Below are 13,515 nucleotides of genomic sequence, written 5' to 3'. Positions count from 1 at the left end.
CTTTTTTCCAGCTTCATTACACATGCAGTGACCAGTTCAAAATGCAAGACCATTAGCACTGTTACTTTGAGTACAGACGAAAAGAATCATGATCATGGAGTTTTAGGGTATGCAACAAAATCAAATTAAAACTAATTTGGTAAATGGTACAAAGTTTCCCCCTACATGCATTGAAGCACATCAACTGCGTTCCCTAACAAACCACAGTCAGGCATAAATAGTTCAGGTGATGTGCTCTACCATCTTTCTATTTCCCCCCCCCCCACCCCCCCGCTTTCCAGGTGAATACCAAATCAGATTCAGAAATCATGTATAGCATCATGGAGAGAGATTTGAACCTAGGTCTTCTGGATGACAGGCAGCACTGCGAACAACTGACCCACAAGATCTCACAATACGATGTAGCCCACCAAGCACTTAAACGTTTTCTGTTATCATAATGACAGCATGAGCTATACTGGTCACTGTTCTTGCAAACCACAAGCTGATTCTGCTATCCATTTTTAACACACTAAGTTGAAAGTACCTTTCTTTGTAATGACAGAAACACTGTGCAATGCACTGTTAAAGCAATAGTTTTCATCTGACATTGCACAAGTGTCAAAAGGAAAACAGGCTCATAGCTTAATTCTTCAAAAAAGTTCTAAAATGCGTAGCAACAAAATTGTAATACAATTGTAATACAATTTTGTAATACAACAGCAAGAATGCACAGTTTGTGAAGATTGGGCAAAACATATTGAATTAAACCTACAGGAATAAAGGGTTGTTTTGCATGCTGACATCAGTGAGCAATAAAGCAGTCAGTAAGAAGTTCACAAACTGACAGTCAGAAAAATATAGGATTCACAAGGATCTTGACAGAGTAAATGCTGAGAGGAGGTTTCCCTTCACGGGAGAGAGTTTAGAACCAGAGGGCATAGTTGAGATGTGGAAGAATTTCCACTCTGAGGGTCGAGTATCTTTGGAATTCTTTGCCACAGGAAGTATTTTAGATCAGCCATGATCTTACTGAATGGCAGAAAAAACAAGAGGCCGAATGGCCTACTCTTATTCCTATTTTTCATGGTCTTATGAAGCTGATCACACACAATAGGCATCTCTTAACTGCTGTATCTCCAGTGAACATTTGTAGATATCCAGTGCAAAAAGAAACCTCTTATATTTTGTCTGTGTTGACATTTTGTAGGTGCGAATCAAAACAAATACTGCTTCAAAGTCACGTACTTCCTTGTGCTTCAGATGTTTATCTAACATTCCTTTAAAAAATGTAATGGCTGCTGCTTTAGCTAAGCCCCATCGTTAAACATTCTGTGCTCCAATATCCTGCTGCATGCGTAAGTATCTCCTACCTTCTTATTTTGTTCTCTTAACGCCCATTTTAATTAAATTATCTGAACAAAAAGTATACTTCTGTTCATTCCCTCAAAACCCATTGTGATTTTTAAATACATTTTCTTTTTCTGTTCCAATGGAAATGATTCTAGTATGTCAGCCTCTGGACATTTGTTCCCAATCCCTGGGACCACCTTTATGAACTGATGCTTTGAGCTCTGTGGCTTCAATATCTATTTTATAGTAGGGTGACCAAAATTTCATGTTCTACTCAAGCCAATGCTTTCAAGCTTTAAATTATTAATTCTTTACTCCTGTACTCTATATACCTATTTATAAAACCCACAAGGCTTGGAACTGTCCTTATGGCTTTGCGCTCAAACATTCCCCGTTTAAAATTCTAAATCCCTCCACATACGGGCAGTGTTAGCCAGCCAGTATTTAGTCCCCACCCCTAATTGCCCAGAGGGCAGTTAAGAGTCAGCCACACATTGTCAAAATAAGATGTTACTCAATGAGCCCATGATCGACTCATCCACATTTACCATAATCCATTCCTTCTCCAACCTGACCAACACCCATTTATCCAAATACTTGTTCTACCAACTATCTTTCTATTCATCCTGCTACATTTCTTTATACCATGGATCTGAACCTCTAAAGTCTCTTGGATATAGTCTATAAAATGCCTTCTGAAAAACCACAAGCCATATCTACTGCATTCCACTTATTAACCAGTCACTTCTTCACAACAATTAAATATGAAATACTCAAACACAATACAGATCATGATAGTGACCCTTAATCTTGGAGTAGTTCTTCTAGCCATCCTGAAAAAAAAATAGCCAAGCAAATTGGTGTTATAAATGACATTTCAGATGATAACTACAGTCATGTTAAGTGTCAACATCTATTTAGCTATCGCACAATTACCACAACATCAAAAGGTTTGGGTTTAAGCCCAACCCATTTCCACAATTTAAGTTTCTGAAGAGAGTTTAAACCCAAAACAAAGTTTGTTGCTCAGGGCAACAAGTATTTCATTGCAGGTCTTCAAAAGATTAACAGGGATAGAACTCTAGCTACCATTCATGTCTTAAATCAAAACAATTAAGGGAAGGGGAATCTGATGGATAGTACCTGCTGCAGCTATAGCACACCAGACACATACCGAATCCACTGGTACATACCGAATCCACTGTGACACTTAACTGGATTAGTGTGCTGGAAATCTGGCCCCTATAGTATTGCTATGCACTAACTACCAATGCTGCAATAGCATTCCAGCAACCACACAGCCATCAAGTCCACAAACTGCAACAACCACTCTGTTATTGAAATGAGCTATCAGCCTCTCATTATCATGTATGGTGCGTCATTATCTTGGCATTACATGGGACACACACACACACACACACACACACACACACACACACACGAAAGTCATTGTCATCTAACGGAGAATCAGAGCTAGTGAACTGCATGATTCTCCAACCAACATCTCAATATACTCAGGTATGCAGGCAATGAGAGGAGGGTCATTCTTTTAATGGCAAGCCACAAATTGTTCCTGGCCCTCACTGAGAGGATATGGGTCCAGACTGCTGAGGTGGCAATTGCCTCAGGGAAGCACTGCCAAACATGAATGCAGAAATGGTGATGGCTTCACAACCTGTTTTGGAAAAGGAGTGAAAGAGACATCCAGCTATTTGGGTGTTTTCCCCTTGACTCACAGACTGCATCATTCATAGCACCTGGGAGGGTGCTGGAGGAGTCCTCCTGGGTTCAGACACCAAAGGCAGCTCCCATGATTTTGGAGCTGAGCCGTCAACAAACAATTGCTGTCTCACATATTACATGGAGCTGTCTTTCTCCAAGCAGCATTCTTGTGCTCCATCTCTCTACCATTCTTGCAGAATGAAAAGAGCACAATACCAGTGACAACACCAGGTGAAGGCTATACAAGTCATGCAAGAGAAGGTTACAGACATTGCCAGGGGAGTCCTCACAACAGCACGTTGGTGTTAGGGATGACAGGATCCTATTTCTCATGCACACTGCTGTGGAAAAGCGCTGGCAGGTCTCAGGGAAGCAGTTCAGTTGATGGTACTGTTTATCTACTGAACTGGCTGGGTATGAAAATATAAAATTATTGATAAACTTTCAGAATCTCTATGTCCACCTCCACAAACTGAGGGATCCCATTAAGAACAAGAGAACTCAGACGATAAAGGGTTACATCAGATTGGAACACCAGTCATTAGCACCAGATACAGTGCATCACAGCACAGTAGAAGGGTTGAGGCACTCGATGAGGAACACGGTAAACAACGGGGAGATGGAAGCCAATGCACAGAGACTAGCCTTATGCAGAGCTATGTAATAGGATTCCCGTGCTGCAGGGATACAAAACACCCCAATGCATGACGAGGCCAACCAAGGCCCTCACAGCTGCTAAGCTCAGGAAATGAGCAGCCTGTCTACACCTACACGTTGTTGTGGTTTCAGAGGAGTGACTGAAGTGATCACCAAATGGATTACTGTGGCTTGTTACATGTATTTTAGTTATTGGTGAGATAATTTAAGAAATCTTTTTGAAAGATTAGTACACCCTTCACATCTCAATATGAAGATGATTTATTACATATAAAGATCTTAAGTCCCTGCTTGGCACCAGTGGAGACTGCAGCCAACTGTGACAGGAAAATATTAAAAAGGGACTTGTTGAAGGGTCAGACTTGGCCCAAGATCAGCAGGCACATCTCTGGTGCTCAACTACTCATGGACATTCAACTAAGTGACAGCCATATCAGTAGGGCTGTTGCACCAAGCACTCCGCGTGGATCCTCTCAGTCTGGACATGGCGACAATCACGTCTCTGCAGTACACTGTCCATAACAGAGTCCTCTTCCTTGTAGTCCCTTGGCATTCCTCCTTTGTCGGCTTCTCCTCACAGGACCTGAGCTTGCCTCGTGCTCTGCCTCCTCACTCCCCTTTGCTGCGATATATGGTTCAGCATGTTTTGACCATGATGGAGACCCAGTGGTTGTATATTACAGTGCTCCATTAGTGCAGTTAAGACAGCAAATCACATCTCAAACCAAGAAGAATCTCAGGCTTACAATCAGTTGTCAGCACACTGGCACAAGGTCAGCTCTCTCAGATGACTAGACTGCTAGTTTATGATGTGTTTCACAAACAGTATGGGTCCAATTCCTGCACTGACTGAGATCACCACAAATGCCTTGCCTTCTCAACTCTGGCCTCTTGAGGTGTGGTGGCCCTCAAGTTAAATTCACTACTAGTCATTTCCCTCTTGCTAACGAGTGCACAAGCTATAGTCCTCGGGAGTTGTGGCAGCTTTCACTTCCCATTTGCTGATTTCACAGGGGAGTTAGAAACCACTTCCACAGAGAGACTAACCCTCATCACTCTAAAACTAAACATATACCCAGAGGTGGGGTGGGAGAACTGAAAGAGGCTTGGCTCTGCAGACCGCAGCAGGAGATGATACACAAGCTCAACAAATCGATACAATGGTAGGATTTATTTTTCATTATATTCTGAGGTCTGTACATTGAATCCATGTGATAATCAGTCAATTCCACCTTGAGGCCACTTTCCTCCTGGGTGCCCTGGGACCTTTCTCATACTGCATGAAGCTGGCTCTGCACTGGGCAATGGTGTGGAGGGGCAGAGGTGGCACCAACCTTTCCTTTGAATAGTGTCTATAACATCCTAGATCAATAGCCTGATTCAATATTGATAATAGCAGATTTTTGCCCAGTCTGTGATGTCTTGGAGGTCAGCCCTGCCACTAACTTTTCCTCCATGCCCATGCAATTTCAACACCATTGCTGGTGCTTTCCCCTCTCATTTTACTGTAAAGCTATCAAGGTGTATTATTGCATGGTTCACACAATATTAGCAAGCAAGTACTGGACAGAATCAAGAAGGCTAACATGCTGCTTGGCTTTATTACGAGAAGAATTGTGGATAAAAATAGGATGTTATGCTTCAGTTATGCAAAGCATTGGTGAAACCACCTTTCAAATACTAGGTACAGTTTTGCTCTTCTCATTTAAAGCAAAGGAGGATGCAAATGCATTTTGAGGCAGTTCAGAGGCATTTTTTTCCTAAAAAAAACGATTGATACCTGGAATATTTTCTGAGTTTTGTGCAACTTTGGCATTATCTGACTCAATGTGATGATGGCTAGGTTCAAAAGATTGAGGTGGATTCTTATTAGCCAAGGGAATCAAATGTCATCAGGAATAAATGAGAACGTAGAATTTAGAACACACAAAGATCAACTATAGTCTTTTTGAATGGTCGCGCATGCTTGAAAGACAGAATCACCTTCTTCTTATTTATATTTAGACATTTGCATGTTGACTGACTGCAGTGATTTGGAAGACATTTTATAACTCACTCATCCTCTTGAAGATCCTGAAAGATCTGTTTCAGCATTCACCACAAGAGACCGATCGAGCCTTTAATCATACCACCACTGGGAAATGGAAACTTAACTTCCTGATCCATATTCTTGCCACCACTTTCTCCCACCCAACTGAATCCCAACTCTAGAATTAAAATCCAGCCCGACTTTTGGGTGTTTCTTTTTCACAGTATTGTGAAAGTTAGAGGTGTATAAGTCACCCATTAAATTAAGGATTTGTAATGAAAAATGTATTTGCAATAACTTGTTTTGCTCATTTACATTTGACATGTTCCTCCAGGAGCATTGTGTTACTTTTCTGCCCACGATAAATCAAAAGCTTGATGTGGTCTGCCTCTATGTCCATAAATGCTACATCAAGGCAAGCGAAACCAGGAACAAAGTGACAGAAATTTAAGTGAAGTGAATTGAAGCACTGATTTTAGAAAAGTTTATTTAAAAACAGATCAATAGCCATTGGAATGATTTTGCCAAATAATTGGGGTAAAAGGCAGCATTTAATTTGAAATTGGCATGATTGATTATTTGGTCAGCAAGTAGCAATAAATCTTCAGGTTTAGGTTTAAACTTCCTTCAGCAAGTTGAGGGAATAACACCTTTTAATACAACATTTATGCTGCCAAAATTGGAAAATTCCACTGGAATTTTAGAAAAATTGTTTAATTGGACAGCTTTACCAATTACAAATTGAGGTCTACTGACCACAAATGATGACCAATCCTCACAGCACTTCTTAATGTGGATTTACTCTCCACAATTCACAGTACTCTGCACATTCGAGTTTTAACTGTCCACTATAATAGGATATACCTCCTGCTTATTTCTCCAAGGTATTCCAGGCAGGTCTGGGTACTTTGTAGGGTATTTAAGTAAAACTCAGAGCTCATTCAAATTTGTAAAAACTCTAGTGCCTGTTCATTTTTAAACAATTATAGTACTAATCTACTCACATTTCAAAAACCACATACATCAAACAGTTGCCAACATTTTCTCACAGGCCCTTACTCTTGACTGTCTGCATTTTGCTTTTTAAAAGCAATTACTTTTAGAATGAAATCCACAGCACAAATTGATAGCTACTTTTTTTAAAAAAATGCAATGGTGAGTACCAACCGTATAAAGTTCAAGTTGGTATTACATAGCTTGCAGTCGTCACAATACAAGATGAAGCATGCTTTAAAATGCACACAAGCAGCAAATCAACCTCTTACTCAGTCTAGTCAGCTAGGAATAGTAACATTGTATTCAAATAATTTATAATAACCCTTGACCATATTGTGCTATCAACTCTCCAATCGCTTCAGCCCATTCTCTGCTGTACTGAAGCCATCTAGGTCAAAGTCACCAATGGCAACTTGTGTAATTACATAAGTGGTTAAGATTTCTCTTTTTCAGAAGTTCTGCAGCACTGATCAATTATACCTTACTCCTTCAGTCCCATTCATACTTATCCACAGGCTGCCTATCTCCAATAGTTTCTCCTCACGTGGGCATTTTGTTTCCCGACCCCAAACTACATGTTGCCCTTTGGTGAAATCATCTACAGAAAAGGCAGATCACGTAAACTCATGTGGAAACTGATGCAGCAGCCTGCTTTCCAGCACCTCCTTCAATCCATGCAAACACCTCCATAATGTCAACAAACAAACTAGCATCTGAATCATAGAATGGGACACAAATTCCTTCGACTGAATGTCAAGGTAGCTGAAGCCTTTCTGTTGAACTCCCAGCTAAACAGCTGCACTCATTCTACGGACTGAGGGTCATGAAACAAGATTCAAATACACCTTATGGAAATTCCACGTGCTAGTTTCAATACCAGATGCGCGCGAAGCAAGTGACAGCGATGGATATGGTTTTTTTTGGATCCACAAATATTGTAAACGGAGATGGCAAGGAGGGATCAATGAATGAGGTGAATGGATGGAAAATGCTTTGTGAACTTCTTGTGATATTCCAAGAGTTTCGGAAACGCCAACCAGACACAGCAACAAAACCTGCCAGGATCAAATCAATCCATCAGGACATAGATGTTGTCTTTGATTGTGAGCATGGAGTTTCAGGGTAGAAGAGGAGGAGGATTTCCAGTCAGCAAACAGAAACTTGAAATTACATCAGGATCTGAGATGGTTGGTCAACTTATTATAATTGGAATATCATGGAATGTGAACATGGAAGGAACAAGCACCATTGTGGGAGAATCCGTACACCTGTTGCGTCAGAGGACAAAGCTTCAGCTAATGATCTACCTGTCAAGGAACAAGCACAGGTACAATAGAGGGGAACTGTGGATATGCAGGAACTGTAGAAAATGATTCAGGTTGCCATGAGCTGGAAACACTGGACTCAGCAAGACTATCTATAGCGGTGCTAGGCAGGTCATCGGCTGCAGCGGCGATGGACCTCATAGCAAGGACTCTGGTGGCAAGCAGAGCTCCTGGCTGTGGTCCGCCTTAAGCATATACTCTTGCTGGAGTTTTTGCTGCTGTACTCAGATCAAGGACTCCTGGAGGCCTGGGACATCTTTTGGTGCCCTGGAGATGTGGTTAATGACCCCTTGTACAGAAGATGAACTCTTATTTATGTAATTTATTTTTATAATTCTAAGTGGTGCAAAACTGTGGCAATGAAACACTTTTCATTGTATCTTTCTACTTTTGAGAGACAAATAACTCAAATCAATTGGCAAGCTATTCAGCATCAGTGCATAATTGGACTGTGAAGGTGAGGGGGGAAAAAAATGGCCTGGCATCTATACCAGAATGTTTATCAGCTAGTGACATACTGGAAGTGAACATAAAAGTGAGGGTCTGATAAATTTAGACTCCCTTGTGATAGACTTTATGATTGAAGAAAACACTGAGGGAGCACTGTCTAGTATTGTGCATGAACATTGATCATTTGAATGCAGTGCTGAAGGCCGTCAACCAAACCACAGCCAAATTCTTTCATCTCCTCTTTAGGTTTTTCCTCTATGATGCATTATCACTCTCCAACCTTCTCTTTCTTCCTATTGTTTTGCTACTCCTATTTTGTTCGTTGCACTGCTCCTTTTCATTTTTATTCTGGATAACCTCCAACCTAAAATAAATAAAGAATTGTCCTGATGACTGTCACTAACTTGTATGATGCTGTAACTGCTTTGGATAATGTTATTAGACCATAACTAAATCAAATGTGAAAGATAGATCTGCCACTTTTAAACAGTTCAAAATGACAAAATATGATATAAATTACCAGTGAGTATTGGGAGACCGTACCAAGATCTGTAAAGTCTTGGGTGGAGATCTCATTGGTAGAAGATAATTAGAGTGTTGAGTGTATAGTTGGAGATCAAATGGACCTACAAGTAGTAATGGTGGCTAATTTGTTTTTCTGGCAGCAGACGCAGTTGTGGTGGTACCAGGAATGCATCCGTTAGATGGTTAAACACATACTGAATGTTTGCGCTGTCTTGGAGAGACAGGATCACAATTTGAGTTTTTCCTAGCGTTTCACTTATGGAGAAACTTAACTCTTCTTCTTTTCTACTATCTGTAAGCAGTTGAGGGCTGTTGAGATCTTCAGTGAACAGCAGTAACCTGGGTCTTCATCACTTGGGCCAGTTAACAGGTTGCAGAGTCATCAAGAGGTGAGACCATTGTCAGTTCAGCAGCAGTGGAGTGTGGCAGGAACGGTGTCAGCAAACTTTGTATGGTCCTCCTGTTAAAGCAAGTTTTCTAACCTAAAAACCTATGAACTAACTGCTGTAACACAAGCAAACCACAGCCGTCAAATACCCTGTTCAAGCAGTAGAAAATTAATAGAAAATTCCTGAATGAAAATGTATTCAAAACCTGAGACTTAGCGAGTCGTGTAGAAGGCTGAAGAGAAAAATGTTTTCTGTGACAGAATTTTTGAAACAATCAACCTGAAGAGTGACAAAGCCTAACACTAAAGTATGAAACCACTTAGTTGCGAAGTCTCCATGATGCGTTTGCCTTTCATGCAGCAGTCCTCAGTTCTTTTTAAAAATCATCATGTGCCATTCATTGCAGTTCATTGAAGCTAATACGTGGCTTGGATGCATACTTTCCATTCTTTCATCTTTCTATCTCATGTAATACGATGTTGTGTGGTTTGGACCTGGGAGTAAACAGGAAGTGTTTGTGCTTTAGAAGCTGTCCTGCTTATAACAAATGATATCTACTTCACTCAGTTCCATGTTAAAGAGACCATGAATGTGCAAAGGTTAACAGTCACAGTCCACTCCATTAGTTAAGGAAGTTGGATGCAGGTCAGCCTCATTGGTCTCTATTGCTTAAACATGTATGAACTGAGGTTATTAAATCACTGTTAGTCCACCAATGTTCTTCGCAGCAATGGTGTTGAGAAAGGTGATGCAGCTTTCGCTCAGATTACTTTGACATAAACACAGAAATGCAAGTAACAAATAATTTTGTCAAACATATCAAATTCAAACTTCTTCATTATTTACAAGATGTTGCCTAACTACTGAAACCAATACTCTTTGGTAGTAAACAAAACCCAGAGGGCAGAAGTCAAGAAAAGTGGAATTTCTGACAGGGCTCAGGCTTTGCTCAAAATCCATTCTGTAGACAGTTTGCACAGGGACCTGGTTGGATGTAACCTTTGTTCACCCCAAAAATTGCCACTGATGTCAGAAACAATGGAGTGGCAGAATAAATTCACATTTACACCTCAAGAGAGGACCAATAATTAAAGGGAGCGACTTGGGCAGCGGGCTGAAATTATGCCTACTTTCTCAAGATACCATTTAAATAAAGTGACTATACCATGACTCCTGATACTGTCGTGAGATCAGAGATTTGTACAGCAGTAAAGTCGCCAAACTTGATTCGCGCACAGTAACTCTTCTGACCAATAGATAAAAATCATGGCCAGCAACTCCAACTGAAAACATTATCTCATTTTGAAACCACTGTGAAGATGAAAACAACTTATTAAAAGACCCCCCAAGCAATGGATACCTGTACTATGAAAAAACAAATCATTGGATGATATGCATCTACTCTAGAACAGTGGCTCTACTTCACTTATTTTGATGGCTTACCATTCAAGAACAAACTGCAAATATAAATCAAACAGAAAAAAAGAACTAATTTAGTAGCATCTTTCACATGAAATTCAAACTGCTTCACAGCCAGGGAGAATGTTGACCAGGACTCTAAAAGAACTCCCTGCTCTTCTTTGAATGGTTATCCTCCAGACGTTAGAAGACATTGGGACAACAACTAATCCAAAATGGTTGCAACTCCATCAGAGCTGCATTGAAGAATCAGCATAAAGTTATTCGCTAACGTTTGCAGTGGGGTTGAACTCAGGTTTGAATGTAAACTATTTTGTGCTACACTGGAGCACAAGTTGATGTAGAATAGCATTTGTACGAGTTAGTTTAAAACTCATTACCACCAATATTAATTTCAGGGAACTCATACAAAAAACGAATTCCTTGGAAAATGTTGAAGTAACAGAGACACGGGTTTCTCATGGGCAGGAATGGTTGCTGGATGTTCCAGGGTTTAGAACATTTAAAAAGAATAGGGAGGGGGGGGGAAAAAAGAGGAGGGGGTGTAGCATTACTAATCAGAGAGGGTATCCAGGTACAGAAGCTTCCATTGTCGAGGAAGATCTGCCTACTGAGTCAGTGTGGGTGGAAATTAGGAACAGCAAGGGAGTAGTCACCTCGTTAGGGGTTTACTACAGGCCCCCCAATAGCAGAAGGGAGATTGAAGAAAGCATAGGTCGACAGATTTTGTAAAAGTGTGGACGCAGCAGGGTTGTTGTAATGGGTGACTTTAACGTTCCTAATATTGATTGGAACCTCCTTCGAGCAGAAGGTTTGAATGGAGCTGTTTTTGTAAGGTGTGTTCAGGAGGGTTTCCTAACGCAGTACGTTGACAGGCCGATGAGGGGAGAGGCCACTCTAGACTTGGTGCTCGGAAACGAGCCGGGGCAGGTATCAGATCTTGTGGTGGGAGAGCATTTTGGTGATAGTGACCATAACTGCCTCACATTCTACATAGCTATGGAGAAGGAGAGGATTAGGCAAAATGGGAGGATATTTAATTGGGGAAGAGGAAACTATGATGCGATTAGAAATGAGTTAGGAAGCATGGACTGGGAGCAATTGTTCCATGGTAAGGGAAATATAGACATGTGGATAATAAAATGTGAGGCTGGATGAACACAGCAGGCCCAGCAGCATCTCAGGAGCACAAAAGCTGACGTTTCGGGCCTAGACCCTTCATCTCTGATGAAGGGTCTAGGCCCGAAACGTCAGCTTTTGTGCTCCTGAGATGCTGCTGGGCCTGCTGTGTTCATCCAGCCTCACATTTTATTATCTTGGATTCTCCAGCATCTGCAGTTCCCATTATCACTATAGACATGTGGAGACTGTTTAAGGAACAGTTGTTGCGAGTGATGAGTAAATATGTCCCTCTGAGACAGGCAAGAAGGGGTAAGATAAAGGAACCTTGGATGACGAGAGCGGTGGAGCTTCTTGTGAAAAGGAAGAAGGTAGCTTACATAAGGTGGAGGAAGCTAGGGTCAAGTTCAGCTAGAGAGGATTACACGCAGGCAAGGAAGGAGCTCAAAAATGGTCTGAGGAGAGCCAGGAGGGGGCACGAGAAAGGCTTGGCAGAACGAATTAGGGAAAACACAAAGGCATTTTACACTTATGTGAGGAATAAGAGAATGGTCAAAGAAAGAGTAGGGCCGATCAGGGATAGCATAGGGAACTTGTGTGTGGAGTCTGAAGAGGTAGGGGAAGCCCTAAATGACTTTTTTGCTTCTGTCTTTACGAAAGAAACGAACTTTGTAGTGAATGAAACCTTTGAAGAGCAGGTGTGCATGCTGCAATGGATAGAGATAGAGGAAGCTGACGTGCTGAAAATTTTGTCAAACATTAAGATTGACAAGTCGCCAGGCCCAGACCAGATTTGTCCTCGGCTGCTTTGGGAAGCGAGAAATGCAATTGCTTCGCCACTTGCGAGGATCTTTGCATCCTCGCTCTCCACTGGAGTCGTACCTAAGGACTGGAGAGAGGCAAATGTAATTCCTCTCTTCAAGAAAGGAAATAGAGAAATCCCCGGCAATTACAGACCAGTAAGTCTCACGTCTGTCGTCTGCAAGGTGTTAGAAAGGATTCTGAGGGATAGGATTTATGACCATCTGGAAGAGCATGGCTTGATCAAATGCAGTCAACACGGCTTTGAGAGGGGCAGGTCATGCCTCACAAACCTTATCGAGTTCTTTGAGGATGTGACTAGAAAAGTTGATGAGGGTCGAGCTGTGGATGTGGTGTATATGGACTTCAGTAAGGCATTTGATAAAGGTTCCCCATGGTAGGCTCATTCAGAAGGTCAGGAAGAATGGGATACAGGGGAACTTAGCTGCCTGGATACAGAATTGGCTGGCCAACAGAAGACAGCGAGTGGTAGTAGAAGGAAAATATTCTCCCTGGAAGTCAGTGGTGAGTGGGGTTCCACAGGGCTCTGTCCTTGGGCCTCTACTGTTTGTAATTTTTATTAATGACTTGGATGAGGGGATTGAAGGATGGGTCAGCAAGTTTGCAGACGACACAAAGGTTGGAGGTGTCGTTGACAGTATAGAGGGCTGTTGTAGGCTGCAGCGGGACATTGACAGGATGCAGAGATGGGCTGAGAGGTGGCAGATGGAGTTCAACCTGGATAAATGCG

The 13,515-nt window shown here is 41.6% G+C and overlaps 1 protein-coding gene across 6 annotated transcripts in view; it reads right to left on the bottom strand.

The window, feature by feature from the left end:
- rnf2 (ring finger protein 2) overlaps nt 1–13,515 on the bottom strand; it is a 48,090-nt gene that overhangs the window by 20,256 nt on the left and 14,319 nt on the right. The window lies entirely within an intron of this gene.

This window comes from Stegostoma tigrinum, chromosome 8, assembly GCF_030684315.1.
Source record: "Stegostoma tigrinum isolate sSteTig4 chromosome 8, sSteTig4.hap1, whole genome shotgun sequence".
Taxonomy (NCBI): domain Eukaryota; kingdom Metazoa; phylum Chordata; class Chondrichthyes; order Orectolobiformes; family Stegostomatidae; genus Stegostoma; species Stegostoma tigrinum.
This window is presented reverse-complemented; position numbering and strand designations above follow the sequence as displayed.